Source organism: Taeniopygia guttata, chromosome 1A (assembly GCF_048771995.1).
Source record: "Taeniopygia guttata chromosome 1A, bTaeGut7.mat, whole genome shotgun sequence".
NCBI classification, from domain to species: Eukaryota; Metazoa; Chordata; class Aves; order Passeriformes; family Estrildidae; genus Taeniopygia; species Taeniopygia guttata.
In genome coordinates this window covers 63854112-63868288 of record NC_133025.1, presented here as the reverse complement: position 1 = coordinate 63868288, position 14177 = coordinate 63854112, and the positions used below count along the sequence as shown (strand labels likewise).

At 49.0% G+C, this 14177-nt stretch overlaps 1 protein-coding gene across 17 annotated transcripts in view; it reads right to left on the bottom strand.

Annotated features, from left to right (window-relative positions):
• PPFIBP1 (PPFIA binding protein 1) overlaps nt 1-6626 on the bottom strand; it is a 102035-nt gene extending 95409 nt beyond the window's left edge. For 6 of the 17 annotated variants that reach the window (XM_072923738.1, XM_030263468.4, XM_072923736.1 and 3 more), the window contains exon 1: nt 6116-6236. The gene's annotated coding sequence lies outside the window, so the exon portion shown is untranslated. Of the gene's footprint in view, nt 1-6115; nt 6238-6441 lie in introns of those variants that run through there. The other 11 variants (XM_030263456.4, XM_030263454.4, XM_041713656.2 and 8 more) reach the window with 4 other exon arrangements.
• Between the last annotated feature and the right edge of the window lie 7551 nt (nt 6627-14177).

Below are 14177 nucleotides of genomic sequence, written 5' to 3'. Positions count from 1 at the left end.
TTGGACAGACTCAGCCCACAAACCACAAAGCTGGGAGAGAACCATTCCCCCATGGTCACACCTGCTGACAGAGCAGATGTACAGCTGTGTGCACAGTTACCACAGCACCAAGGAAAGGAACTGCCCTCCCTCATCCCCCAAACAGATTCTGGTGCTGACTGGGTAAATGCATGTGTGTTCTTCTTTCTGTCCTCCATAACAGAGCACAACAATAGAAAGATTGGAGAATGAGGAGGTTGGGGGGTTGGTTGTTTGGCAGTTTGTATACTTTTACAGTTATTTTAGAGTTATTTTTACAGTTCTTTTTCTGTTACCAACCATAAATTGTGTCTGTTGTGTCTCCCTTCACAACCACTGCAGTGCCCATGAACTATCTGGGGTTAATTCTACACTGACATGTAAAACATACCCTGCTTTTCCCTGTGCTTTTGCATCAGACCTGATCAGTCTGAGATGAGGCAGGGAAGACCAGACCCTAATACTTTCCTCTTGTTTTGATGTGTCTGAAACAAAGCAAGAAAACAAAGTTCTTCTCCCAAATCCATCGCACTTGGAGCCATGACAACTGCCAGATTTCAAAGATGCTGATTCACACTCGTGGTTATCAGATTTTCCCCATCTGTGACACAATTTGACAGCTGCTGGCAGCACAGAGCTCTCCACTTTGGAGTTCAGGTGCTGCAGCAGCCGCTCCAGTCTCAGCCTTCAGTTCTCCACTAATATTTAGGGGAAAGGCCTATAAAGAGAGATGCAAGTGCAAACTAACTTCTGCATCAGCACACCGGACCTCAGAGCCTTTTGTGCACAGGTACCATGTGGCAAGGGGATTTTATTCATGCAAGAGTTACAACTCTGTGCCTGCTGGAATAGGGATTACCATCGAAATGTAAGCAAAGTGCTGCTTAAAGTCACTGTGTTTGTTATTTTTGTCTCCCCTCAAACACCACAAGCCAGAGACTGCTGAAGTGGCCGCTGGTGCTGCTCCTTGACACAACTTGCACTGCTTAATGAGGCAGAGAAGGGAATAGGAGCATCCTCACCTCACCACAAACAATTCCCCCCAGCCAGCAGCTCTGGTGAGGAGCTCTCTTCAGAAGTATCAGCTCTGTCAGCACAAAGCGACCAAGCACTCCACGGCAAGAGCTCACAGGACTCACAGCCAGCAGATACATTGGTTTGGCAAGGCTGGACTACACAGCCCAACATTTCCCAAGTTCTCCACCTGCCTCCCTCACTGCATCACTCAAGGCTGGGGCAGAGTGGCTTCAAAGTGCTCAGCAGAAAAGGGCCTGGAGGTGCTGGTCAACAGCAGCTGAATGTGATCCAGCACCTGCTCAGGTGGGCGAGAAGGCCAAAGGCTGCTGGCCAGGGCAGCAATGGTGCGGCAGCAGGAGCAGGGCAGTGACTGTCCCCCTGTCGTGGGCACTGGGGAGGCCTCAGCCCAAGTGCTGTGTCCTGTTCTGGCCCTGGCACTGCAAGGTGGACATGGAGGGGCTGGAGCGTGTCCAGAGGAGGGAACGGAGCTGGGCAAGGGGCTGGAGCACAACTCTGAAGAAGGGAAGCCAAGGGAGCTGGGAAAGGGGCCCAGCATGGAGGAAAAGGAAGCTTGGGGGGGATCTTTTGGCTCTCCACAACTCCCTGACAGGAGGGGCTCTGCTCTCAGGGAACAAGGGACAGGACAAGAGGGACGGCCTCAAGCTGTGCCAGGAAGGGTCAGGTTGGACATCAGCAGGAATTTCTTCATGGAAGGGGTGGTCAGGCATTGGAAGGGGCTGCCCAGGGAGGTTTGGAGTCCCCATCCCTGGACGTGTCCAAACAAGGATGGGATGTGGCACTCAGTATTCTGGGCTGCGTGACAAGGTGGGGCTCAATCAAAGGTTGGGCTCATTGACCTTGGAGGTCTTTTCCAACCTAACAAATGCTGTGATTCTGTGATTTATGATAAAGATGGCCCAGGCAGGGGCAGGGAACAGAAAGGCTTTGCCTACAATGGGCTTCAAAACTTGTATCTAAATATAGTTCCACTGAGGAAAGAAATCGGCTTTTTACACAATTGGTTTATCTTAGCCTTTTAACAGAAACAGAAGGACAGCCAATGGAAACAGGAGAAAGCTTTAACCCAGCATACTTTCCTCATGTACTGCAGGAGCCAGAGAGGAATAAAGTGCTCTGGAAGCTAAAGGACACCAGAAGATTTTATGTGCCCATAGCAAGAAAAATACACTGCCTGAGCAAGCAACTGTAAATCCAGTGTGAAGACTGAATTATTAATTGAAAATTCCATTCTTTAAGCACAAATAAATTACTATTTTGGCAGCAAGCACTCCTAGAGAAGTAACAAACAGCCACTGTTTACAGTATGAGCTGAGTCAATACACAGGTCAATTTGTGAGAGAGAGGAGGGGGAATAAAAAGGAGAGAATATAAAAATGCATCATTCCCTACATCTCAAGGTATGTTCCCAGCTGAGCACCCTCCCTAGGGAGAGAGAGATCCAAAGCAAAGGTCCCACAAGAGACCCACTGAGAGATGTCAGGACTTATTGTGATCTCTTCTGAAGTTACTTCAAAATGGAAACACACAAGTGCAGGAAACAAACCCACGGCAAGAGAAACCTCCAAGAAGGCCAGGTTTTCATTCTGGATTAGATGCTGACTTTTCCAAACACTGAGAAAGAGATGTAATCTCTGTGGAACAGCACAGAACCTCTTCTGTGTGATGCAAATGCTTGCAAGCCAGACATCTCCGAAGAGCTACCTGTGATTTTGGAAGCTGTCATTAAATGATTACCCAGCCTTCACTCAGCCAGGGCAGGAATTTATAGTAAATGTTAAATAAACATGTGGGCATAAACACCAGCAGTAGGAGGCAAGGAAATGGTAGTTCACCTCTCCTGGGCTGGATTCAAAAACAAAGTCACTAATGGGATGACTAATGCGATCTCACAATTACTAATGGGGGAAGGGGTTCACTATTCAGCCTAAGTACAGGAAGGTATTAAGCAGGTTTAGTTATGAAGGTATTAAGTGGTTTTATGTATCCTTAATGGACAGCTGCATGCACACATTCCACTCAAGAGGAGTGAACACAACAGAACTTGCCTGAACCTTCCAATAAACCTGTTTCTTCCTTCTGTAAGTTTACAGATGTGGTTTGGCCAGGCAGAAATGGGCCAGATCATAATTACACACTTTAAAGCAGCCACATAACTTCAGTTCTGCTTTGAAGCCCTGACAGTCACCAGGGTAAGTACGAGAAGAAGCTGTCTCAGATACATCAACCTCACTTGCACATCACCATTTACCAGCTGAGGCAAAAGTTACCAGCACCTCCTTGAGGAAGGGCATGCAAATTCAGCAGTGGGACAGGAGCTGTACTGACCACCCCTCACACCACAGGATGCTTTATCACCCACCTAAATCCTGCCTAATATATGGCTTCTCCTTTCTCTGTTGAAAACTACTGCAAAACAGACTCCCCATTCAGAGGAGGCATTTTGGGGTTTTTGCACTCCTTTTGAACCACCTCGGGAGTCAGGGATATGTTTTTGGAACATCTGTCCCAGACTGGGGATCTGGTCTCCTCTCTGTGCTGCCTCCACCTTCCCAGAAAAACACACACAAAGCACAACAAAGGAAATCAGTCAGTTCCTCAAAGGAGTTCACACAACTCCCTTGTGCTCAGCAAGCCAAAGGCCGGTTTGATGCAATCGCAGCACAAGAAAGTGACTAAACCTTTGCTGGTTTCAAAGCTCTGCAGGGGAAGGATTTCCACTTCACTGAAAGTGTTCCTCCAGGTGGGGAAAGAAACATCGCAGGAGCCCCACCTGGATGGATTAACGAGACTAAACCTCCTAAAGGACGCTGCACCGAGCAGCCCATCACACACAGCTCTGCCTGTCCTCAGGCCACCCTGAGCTGGCCCCTGAGCAGTGACCAGACTTTGTCCTGCTCCTCACCAGGGACCAACGGGACCTGCCAGGCCGGCAGCACCACCTGGGAGCCTCAGGCTCCCGGGAATGGCTGTCACGGCAGGAATGCCAACAATGACCTCCTGCGGCCGGGGCTCACAGGCAAAGCCTCCCCGTGCAGCTCCACTGCCATTTCCAGCGGCACCAGCTCCTTCCTGCAGCGTGTGTCACACTGCCCTGGCAGCACAACCCACAAAGGAAACAGGACTCGCAGCTAAGAGGAAAAAAGATGATTTTCACCACGGATCCCTGCCCCATGGGACAGCCCTGCTTTCAAGGCGCTCCTCCCTGCGTGCCAGGGACAAGCAGAGCCTGAACCTGCTGCAGACACAAGGGCACAGCACAAACCAACTTCAGCCTTCCTCAGCACAACTCTTGCACCAGATGCAGCACATGGATGAAATCCCAGGGCTCAAGGCAGGAGATGGGCTGCCAAAGAGGGAACCTGCTCCTCAGGGCCCCCCTCACAGCCAGGTGGGGGCTCCCTTCAGGGAGGAGAGAAACACCAACTTCACCCTCCTGGCACGGGAACATCAATCCTCATGTGTGAGCACCACAGCACTCCCCTGACAGTCACTGTCACTGCCAGCAGCTGATCTCTGATACAGCTTCTCACGAAGCTGTGCTAAATCCTAAACTCCACTGGATGGGTACTAAGCTCAAGTAGGGAGTGCTCTGGCTCCTCATTTCTTAGTGATGTGAAGAAACTAAGAGGCCAAAATCTTTGCTGCACTTGGAACTGAGAGTTCAAGCAGATTTCTGCTATCCTACTTTCCAGAATGCTTCTCAAACCAACCTGCCATGCTGCCTCACTGAGACACCAGTTTTACTGAAACCTCTACTTACATCCTCCACAAATGTAAATCCTCAAGATAGAGCTGCTCCCTTTCATAGAGGCAATAAATCCCGAGCTGACACTCTGGGACATCTCCCTGCCCAAAGCTCCACGGTGTAAGCATGGAGAATATTCCCACTCCGTGGCCCATTTCTGCTGTTTACTTTTGGAATGCAGCGACACTTGTATTGCTCAATGAGCTGCCAGTGCAGTCACACAGAGCTACACACGGGACTGTGGACTGTGGCTGTGCTCGGGCCAGAACCAGGAGAGCTGCAGAGCCTCTCAAGGCTCAGGCACAGCCGAGCCCGGCCTGAAACTCTTCCCTGTGCTGCTCACTCACACGAGGAGCACACACGTGTTACAGCACAGCCCCAACACCAAAGCGGCCCTTCCCCCAGAAACAGCCTCCGAGGTGCAAAGCGCCTTTCACAGCTCCAGCTGCACCCAGCCCCGGCCTGAGCAAGAACAGCGACTGCAGCTGTTGGAAGTCACGGCTCCAACAGAAACAGACCTCGGGAAAATAATTACAGGATGTAAGAACCCCAGGCCTTAAATCAAACCACATTTGTTAGCTCTAGATAAAACTCATAACTGCAGTTTCACAGCACCAGCGCCTGAAGCTTCCTACCAGAGCCCGAAAAGATTAAACCGGAGATCGCCAACCTCTCCCCAGAACTTCCCGAAAAGTTACGTCAGGTCCAGCACAGAAATAAGGCACAGAAGGTCGGGAGTGCTGGAAGCGCTGGGAGGTGGCAGGGGGACAGGGACATGCAGGGGGAGCAGGGGCTGGGACACGGAGCGGGGACAGGGACACGGAGCGGGGACAGGGACATGCAGGGGACAGAGGCTGGGGGATGTGGCGGGCACAGGGACAGGGACATGCAGGGGAACAGAGGCTGGGGGATGTGGCGGGCACGGGGACAGGGACATGCAGGGGACAGAGGCTGGGGGATGTGGCGGGCACAGGGACAGGGACATGCAGGGGACAGAGGCTGGGGGATGTGACGGACAGGGACATGCAGGGGACAGAGGCTGGGGGATGTGGCGGGCACAGGGACAGGGACATGCAGGGGACAGAGGCTGGGGGATGTGGCGGCGCAGGTCCCCGCTGCCCCGCTCCGGGCACACGCGGCGCTCCCGTCCCCGGGCCGGGCCGGCTCCGGCCCCGCTGCCGGGGCCCCGGGCCATGGCGGCGGCAGAGGAGGAGCCGCCGGGGCAGGGCACGGCGGGGCTCATCCCGCCGGGACACCGAGGTGCCGCAGGCGGCTCCGAGCGGTCTCGGAGCGGCTCCCGCGAACTTCCCTTACCTGCGGTCGAACCGCGCGGAGCCTCCGGGGCGGCCGCGCCTCCGCCGGCTCCGGGCAGCCCCCGCCGCCGTCCCGCCCGCGCCGCTCCGCTCGGTGCCCGCCCCGCTCCGCCCCGGGACCGGCCCCGAGCCGCCGCTCTGCCCCGCCCGGCCGAGGCGCCGCCCGCCGCCGCTCCCGGACCGGCCATGAGGGAGCCGGCGTGGGGCGGTGCGAGCAGCCGCGTTCCCCGTGCCCCTCACGGGCCATCCCAGCACCGCTGCGGCTGGAAGAGCCCTCGGAGACCAGCGAGCGTAGCCCGGGACTGCACAGCACAGCGCGAACCTCACCCGGTTCCAAGCGACACGTCCAGGCTTAGAACACCCCAGGAGCCGCGACCCCGCCACTCCCGGTGCTCTGCCCGGGACCCCGAGCGATGTCCGCGGTCTGCGCTGCGCTGAAGCGGCCCGAGATCCCCCGAGCCGCTCCTCGGCGGGGGAAGGAGGCGGCACCGAGTGACACCCCGGCTAAACCTGCAGTGCGCCCATGCCGGCGCTTGGCCTCGGTGCTGAGGGTAAACAGGGGACAGGTTTTAGTGCAGCCACCCGTGCTACGTTCGCAGGAGCGTTACTCATTTATGCAGTGTGAGGGACTCGGTGCACTCCTTCCACACCGAAAACCAGCCTTGGCTTTACCGGCTCCGTGGCAGAAAGGCCTGAGATGCTGCTCTCTCAGGAGTGGAGCCACACAAAGAACAGACCCAGGGGTTCAGCCAACTAACTCTCAGTTTTGTTTGGAGTTGCCTCAAAGCTCTTCCTCCCATCCCTTCTCTAAGCGCTAGGTGAGAGAAAACTTGTCACGTTTTGTTCATGGAAAAGACAATTTGCTTGTGCTCTGTTCCTGACCATAACATGCAAAAATGTGGAAGTTTCCGCTCAAAATGGAAAAGTATTGGTGACGTGTTGAAAGCAAACATTTTGAATTCCCAGCAAAAGTGGGAAGGTATCATTTGCTTTTTAAGCACAGTTTGCGAAGAGGACAAGCCAATCCAAATCACTTTTTTTTTGGCCACACAACTCCAGTGTGTCTCAGGTTAAACAGCAGGACTGAGTTTTAGACTATGAGAAAAGAAAGGCAATTTAAAAATACCTGGGGTTTTAGTATCTTCTATTTCTAGTACCTCTGTTTCAAAACTTTGGTGCTTGCCTATGTTTCTGATGCTCTGCAGTTGGTCTTTTTGCTCATTTTCCTCAAATTTTCATCAATTCTCCAGCAAATGTTACCAGTTTGCTGTCAGCTGATGGGTGAGTGCTGATCACACTCCAGGTCACACCAGGCTGAATCACAGGGATCCCACTCCAGCACTCCATACTTCCTGAAATGGCTGGGCTTGGACTTGCCCAATAACAAGCACTCAGAACAAATATGGATCTACTGTTCTTCAGCCTTTGTTTTTTTTTTGTTTTTTTTTTTTATTGAATATTCTGTTGATTGTGTTTTTTGAATTTTCAATTCAGAAAGTGAAGATCTTTATTAAAAAGCCTAATGCAGAAGGGCTTCATTTGTCAGGATGGCATGAGGGAGATCTCTCTGAAAACAAATCTTATCAGACAGAACATTTCAAACAACTGTTTGGATTCTTTTGGCAAAGAAAATACCTTTGCAAGTTAAGACAAATCTCTGATAAGGCTTTCTGGTGTGCTGATCTCTCATCTCCCAAAGTAACTTAGCCCTTTTTGCTCCAGGCTGGTTTGCAAGGAATGGTTGCTTTTCTCCACCTTTGTGGAAATTCAGCAGCCTCTAAGAAGGCAAACAATTTGCTGGTCCCTCCTGTGAAGGCTTGGGGAGGTTACAAGGAGTAAGAGCATTTTCCAGCATTGTTCACTCCATGAGGAGGTGAAGGAAAAGAGCTTTTCCCTCACTTTGCACTGGGAACAAGCACCGTCTCCGTGGTTACAAATCAATAAATGGCATTAAGCCCAGTATTTCAAGAGCTGTCAGAGGCATTTTGAAGGAGCAGTGTGCACTTTCTAACAGGATTTTCTTTGGGCAGTACATCCCATCTCCCACACACATGGCATGGTACAGCCAGGAGTAGTGTCCTCGTGCAGTTAATTTTCAGCTGGATCACTGGGGTGAGCACATAAGCTCCAAGATCCCTGTCACAAAGCAGGTGATATTAAGAAAAAAAACTTCCCTATTCAGGGTGGTGAGGCCCTGGCACAGGTTTCTCATAGCAGCTGTGGTTGCCCCATCCCTGAAAGTGTCCAGGGCCAGGCTGGACGGGGCTTGGAACAACCTGGGATAGTGGAAGGTGTCCCTGCCCATGGCAGGGGGTGGGAACTGGATAATCCTTGAAGTCCCTTCCAACCTAACCCATGCTATAATTCTATGATTCTATCAGTGCTAGCTCATGAGGAAGGCACTGAAACACAATAACAAGCTATGTACACCACAGCAAATTTTTAACAATTTTTTTGGTAAATAAATGCAGCACTTCGTTGGTCCCCAAAGGTTTTCCTTTAGACCAAACCTGTTCCCCAAAATACAACAGCTGAAAGAGCTGAGGGATCTCCTTCCCAAAGAAAAATGGTTTCCCACCCAGGCTGTGCATGGCTTTCAGAACAGCTGAGAAAGTGGACTCAGTGAGTCCCTCTTTTTATTCCCAGCTGGGTGTTAACCCTGCAGCTGAGCCAGGGTGTTTTTAGGTCAGGGCTCCACCACCAACTCTCCTGGCACAGTTGTGTCAGTCAGGGCTGTGATAAGATCCTCTGAAGGCAGAACTGTGCCAGCAAAAGCACCTTGTGCAGGTAGAGGTACAAGCAGAGAAAATGGTGCTTTTGTCCTGGGAGCTTCTTTCACAGGAGGGAGCTGGAATTCACTCTCTCAGCAGCAGCACAGTTTTACTGTTAGAAGCCATTACCTTGGAAATGTTTGCTCTTCTGACCATCTATTGTAGCTGTCCTGGCTTTCAGCTGCCTGAAGTACCCTGATTATTAAATACCCAAGAGAGCAAAACTGTTTTGGCCTCGAGCTTCAGTGTGACACCATGTTCAGTCCTGGGAATATGCGCTGCACAAACAATTTCTAGCTGTCAAATCCCTACCTGAACCTTTAAATTCCCTTCCAATCCCTTTCTAAAAAGGACAGGAGAGATTCAGTGCCCAAAGGATTCCTAATCTAGAGCAGCTGAAGTACAAAATGATCCCAAATTGTACCCCCTAAACAGTCAAACTTCTGACCTCGGCTGTCCCATCCCTGTCTCTTCCCACAGTGTCTGAAAACACCAGGAAAAGCCCTGCACACTGAACCTGCTGCTGAACTGATGGAAGAGATCCTGTCCTGTCTTGGCTCTGCTGCAAAGTTTCTGCTCCAAAGTTTCTGTGTCCTGAAGTTTCTGGTTTCAACCCCCCAAAAAGCAGAAGGTCGTTTAAGAAGTGACCAATCCACCCCAGTGCTTGGCAGCATTTCAGGTGCCCAGTTTCAGGTGATCAGTCTTGTGTATTGATCTGGAATGTTGTGTAATTAACCCTTGAAAATCAAGAAAAAGCAAACTCCAGTTCCTTTTCCAGTGGACAAGGAAACTTTCCATAAAATTTCACATACCTGTGAGGATTGTATTTAGCTGCAGAAACCTTTCCAGCATGAACCTCAGAGATGTGTCAGTGCAGATCTGGAAATCACAAAGAGCAGTGTTACAAATCAGAAGATGCTGCATATTTTATGTAAAATGTGAGCAAGAGAAAACCTCCTTACATGAGCAGGAATCACATCAGGCTCAGCTGGAGGAATGCATACCATGGCAATAGCACAACTGCTTGGAAAGATTGGGTGTTCCAGACCATTGTCTTCCCATTACTGTGAATCATTGCTGTCATCAAAAGCAGGACAGGAAAGGTTACACTTTGAGAAAGTTTTACATTCTTAAATTTCTACAGGCCTGCCAAACATTTTTTTTCCCTTCTCCCTGGAAATCTCACTAATTTAGGTATAAGTGCACCTTAACTGGGCTGAAATCCTCATGAGTTTCACAGACATGTACTTGTTACAGCATTCTCTCAATTTCAGTATCAGCAGATAATCGTTGCTTACACTCAGGAGAGGATTTCTGGTATACTCAGCACTCGATGGAGCTGAAGTACTTTGAGCACTCAAAGTGTTTAACTTCAAACACAGGAGAAAATGTTCAGCAGAGGAGTCAGGAACTGGCACAGAGGTGCCAGCAATAACTTTTCCTGGTAGCCCCCACACTGGAATGTCCCAGATAAGCACTTCTCCACTGAAATGCACACACGTGGCTGGTACAGCAAGGCACATACCCGAGTCTGTGAAGCACAGCAAAGTGTTATCAGAGCAAAGCAGGCATGCTGGATGCAGCAGGACATAACAACCCTTCCAGAAACTCCCTTTGTAGCATCTGCCTAATCTGGAGGAGACCTTCTTCTAGCCACAGCCAAACTCATCCCTTGCACAACGCACACTGTTAATCACAGCTGACCTCGCTGCCACCCTTCATCCATGCCTGGCTGCTGATGACATCCTACATCTAAGCTTTGCTCTCCAGCCACCAGGATAACTCTCACATTTCACTTCCCACTAGTTTAGAGCACATATTACTTTCATTCATTTCAAAATATCTTTGCACATCCCCATTGCCTGGGGAATTGTGTGAATGTTTTCCTGAAGTTTTTCAGATACTCAAGCACATCCCTTAGTTTGTTCTTGGCATCAACTTTGAGCTGGTAATGAAGAATCACCTGAAGCGCTGCTCAAGGCGGTCTTTCCACAGTCCTGACAGACACTTCCCAAATCCCTCCAGCACTGGGACAGCCATGAAGCTCCTTTCTGAGGAGAATCTCAAACAGTGTAGGTACCACGGCAGGGCTGTGATGCTGCAGAGCAGCGGAAGGGCTCGTTGCCCTGAACATTCCCTGCAGGAGCAGCTGTGCTGAGCAGGGACGGCGCTGCCCAGCACGCTGCGACACCCGCAGCCACTCGGTGCAGCTCGCACAAAGAGGCAGTGTCAGAGCCGGCTCGGCCAGCCTGGCCCGGCCTCAGGCTTTAAGTGGCCTTAGGGGGCGGAAAACAACTCGCTTCAGACATTCCTGAAATATTCAAGCAGAGAGGCCGCGGAGGAAGGCGACAGCATCCTGCCCAGACCGGAGCAGGAACTGCGTTTGCTTCCCATCTCCAAAAGATGCGTTCACATCGCTTGTTCCTGGCCTGACCTCTCTGGAAATGCCTTTTGCTGGTGACTCACTGAGGTGGGAAGCCAAACCAGGCTCCCCCAGCTGAGTCAATCAGGTGGCAGGACCCAAGCAAGTTCATCACTTGAGATTACTGGAATCTTCTCCTCTGGAGAGACAAGAAGTGATAAGCAAAGTCTTAGGGGCTGAGTGAAGTAGTCACTGAGCTGTCTCACTGTATCAGTCAGCACGGTGTTTGCCATGCTCCAAGCAAAGTGACAGACAGCCAGAAAACAGGGATTCTTTTGTCCTGAAAGAAGAGACTAACATGGAAAAGACAGCTCCAAGGGAGCACAAAGAAATGCTGATCATCAATTTAGGTACTACTGGTTTTGATCTCCCCCATCTCTCTCCCCCCTTCTCCACAGATGTCGAGAATAAAGCTTTCATTCATGGAAGATACCTATTTTTTAGGTTAGAAAAGACATCAAAATTATCTTTATTCTCCACTTCACTTGTGAGCCCTGTCTTTTTGTGTTAAGGATAAGTAGAAGAAGAAACAAAGGGATTTTGTTCAAGTGGGGAGTAAGTCATGTCTGAGTGAGTGTGGCTGATAGGAATAGTTTATAACTAGAACTTCACTAAGTCTATAAAATGAAAATATTTACACTATATACCTAAAACAAATGATTTGAGAACCATCCGTGAGACAAACAATCGAGTAAAATCTAAAATCATCCTTCAGCATTCCTGCCAGAGGGTGTGCAGGATTAACTGAATTTCAGTTGTCTGCCTGTGAATTGGAGAAGTAGTTGTCTCTTCCCATTGCAAAAGTGTCTGAATATCTCACTGGAGACATTACACAATTGAAAATCTGGATGGTTTGGGTTGGTAGGGACCTTAAAGCCCATCCAGTTCCATCCCCCTGCCATGGGCAGGGACACCACTTTTCACTATCCCAGGTTGCTCAGAGCCACATCCAACCTGGCCTGGAACACTTCCAGGGATGGAGCATCCACAACTTCTCCAGGCAACCTGTGCCAGGGCCTCACCACCCTCCCAGGGAAGATTTTCTTCTGCTTTTTCAGATTGCACTTATTCAACAATGTCCTTCTTAAAGCTGGTCAAACATTTTAACTTCTATCTGACAAAGCGTTGATTTTAACATTTTGAGAGAAACAGAGCAATGCATTTGGGATGAAGAGATGGATATTTAGGATTTTCATGAAAGCAAATATTCCAAGAACAGCAGCTAAGCAAAATAATATGAAAATCACAATGTAAACACCAAGCTGTTTCATGGGAATGTACATGTGTTCATCCATGGATTACCCTGGAGAAGGTGCTGGAGACCAAGTGAGGAGGTAAAGGCTGGGACAAAGAGCACAGGAGTTCTGCCAGAGTCCCTCTGTCTTGTTCAGCTGTACCTTCTGCATCCATTTAATGTGTCCTGTTGCCACTGCAGCTCCTGCACAGGCACAAGAAGAACAGCCTGGATGCAAGACACGTTGTGAGTGATGAAAGGTTAAACACACGCAGCGGAAAAAGGAAGGCACAGAAAGCAGGTGAGCAAAATGTAAGGGCAGATAAGCACACATGCATCCCAAATGAGATTTATGAGTCTGACCTTGCTGAGGATGGGAGCCACACCTCCTCTGGCACTCTCATGGCAGTACCGGTGGCAGTCACTTGGCTAAATGCCTCCTGATGAACTTTACAAGCCCTATCAGCTCATTAATGCCCAATTTGCTAATGCACATGCACAGGGATCCTGCATGAGCAGTTCTGTCCCGTTTTGTCCTCGTGCCAAAAGCTCCTGAGAACTTCTTTAAAGAGACAGTGGTAAGAGTGCACCAAGCAGGTTTCACCAAGCCCTCTGAGAGCAGAAGGGCTGCTTCAATTTCAGGGAACAGCTGTGTCCATCTTCTAGAAAAGCAGCCTTGGTTCCTAAAATAATCATTTTCTCTTACAAAGGTTCTTTGGAGAAGTTTCAAATGTAAGTGATCCAAGTCATTGCAGTGGGTATTTTTTCTAATCCTGGGTTCTGGAAAGAACTATTTCAGCATTTCCAAATAATTTAGTCTCCACTTCCCCTTACTCAGATTACTTATTGTGTTACTTTCATACAGCACTGCTATATATGTGCACCAACCACCTGAAAATTTAAAAAAAAAAAAAAAAAAAAGGCAGGAAATTAGGATATAAGGCCTTCAATTTATACACAAATCACCTGCAGGGGACATTAAAAGACGTTTCAGTCCATCTCAGGCATCTGAGGAATGATATTTTCCCATTTAAGATAAAACAAGTCAGAAGTAATCATTATCTTCTCACAAGTGTTTTTCAAACACAAAAGTATCCCTTCGTGTTTGGGAATCAGGGCATTAGACTGGATGATTTTTAAAAATCTTGTCTTCTTTTAAAGTATGTGTCTATACTGTAATATATACAGAAGTAAACACTTAAGCTGGATTCATTAATAATTCAATAGCACACTTAAAATATAAGCCTATTTAAAATAAAGTGTGAAATTCTTACACTGATTATTAAAACATAAGTTTAATATATATTTTTAAAAATTAGATAAAATTCAAGGTGAAAATCACGAACATTTGCTACTAAAGTTTTAAAGAATATAAAATCAGCCCAGCTGATGGAATTACCATCTGAACATCTGGAACAAGAATTGGCTGAGGTGAACCAGCTTTTGATAAAAGGGATTTTTCTACAAGTACAGAAAGGATATTGGAGCTGAACAAGCTGAATAATCTGAAACAGAAATAGCAATAAATTGAAAGTTAAGAAACTAATTGGGGATTACCCACCACAAGCTTGTGTTCCTGGCTGAACTGTGAATAAAAGCAAGGAATGGAAGTGGCACCTCTCTTCAGGATTATGTT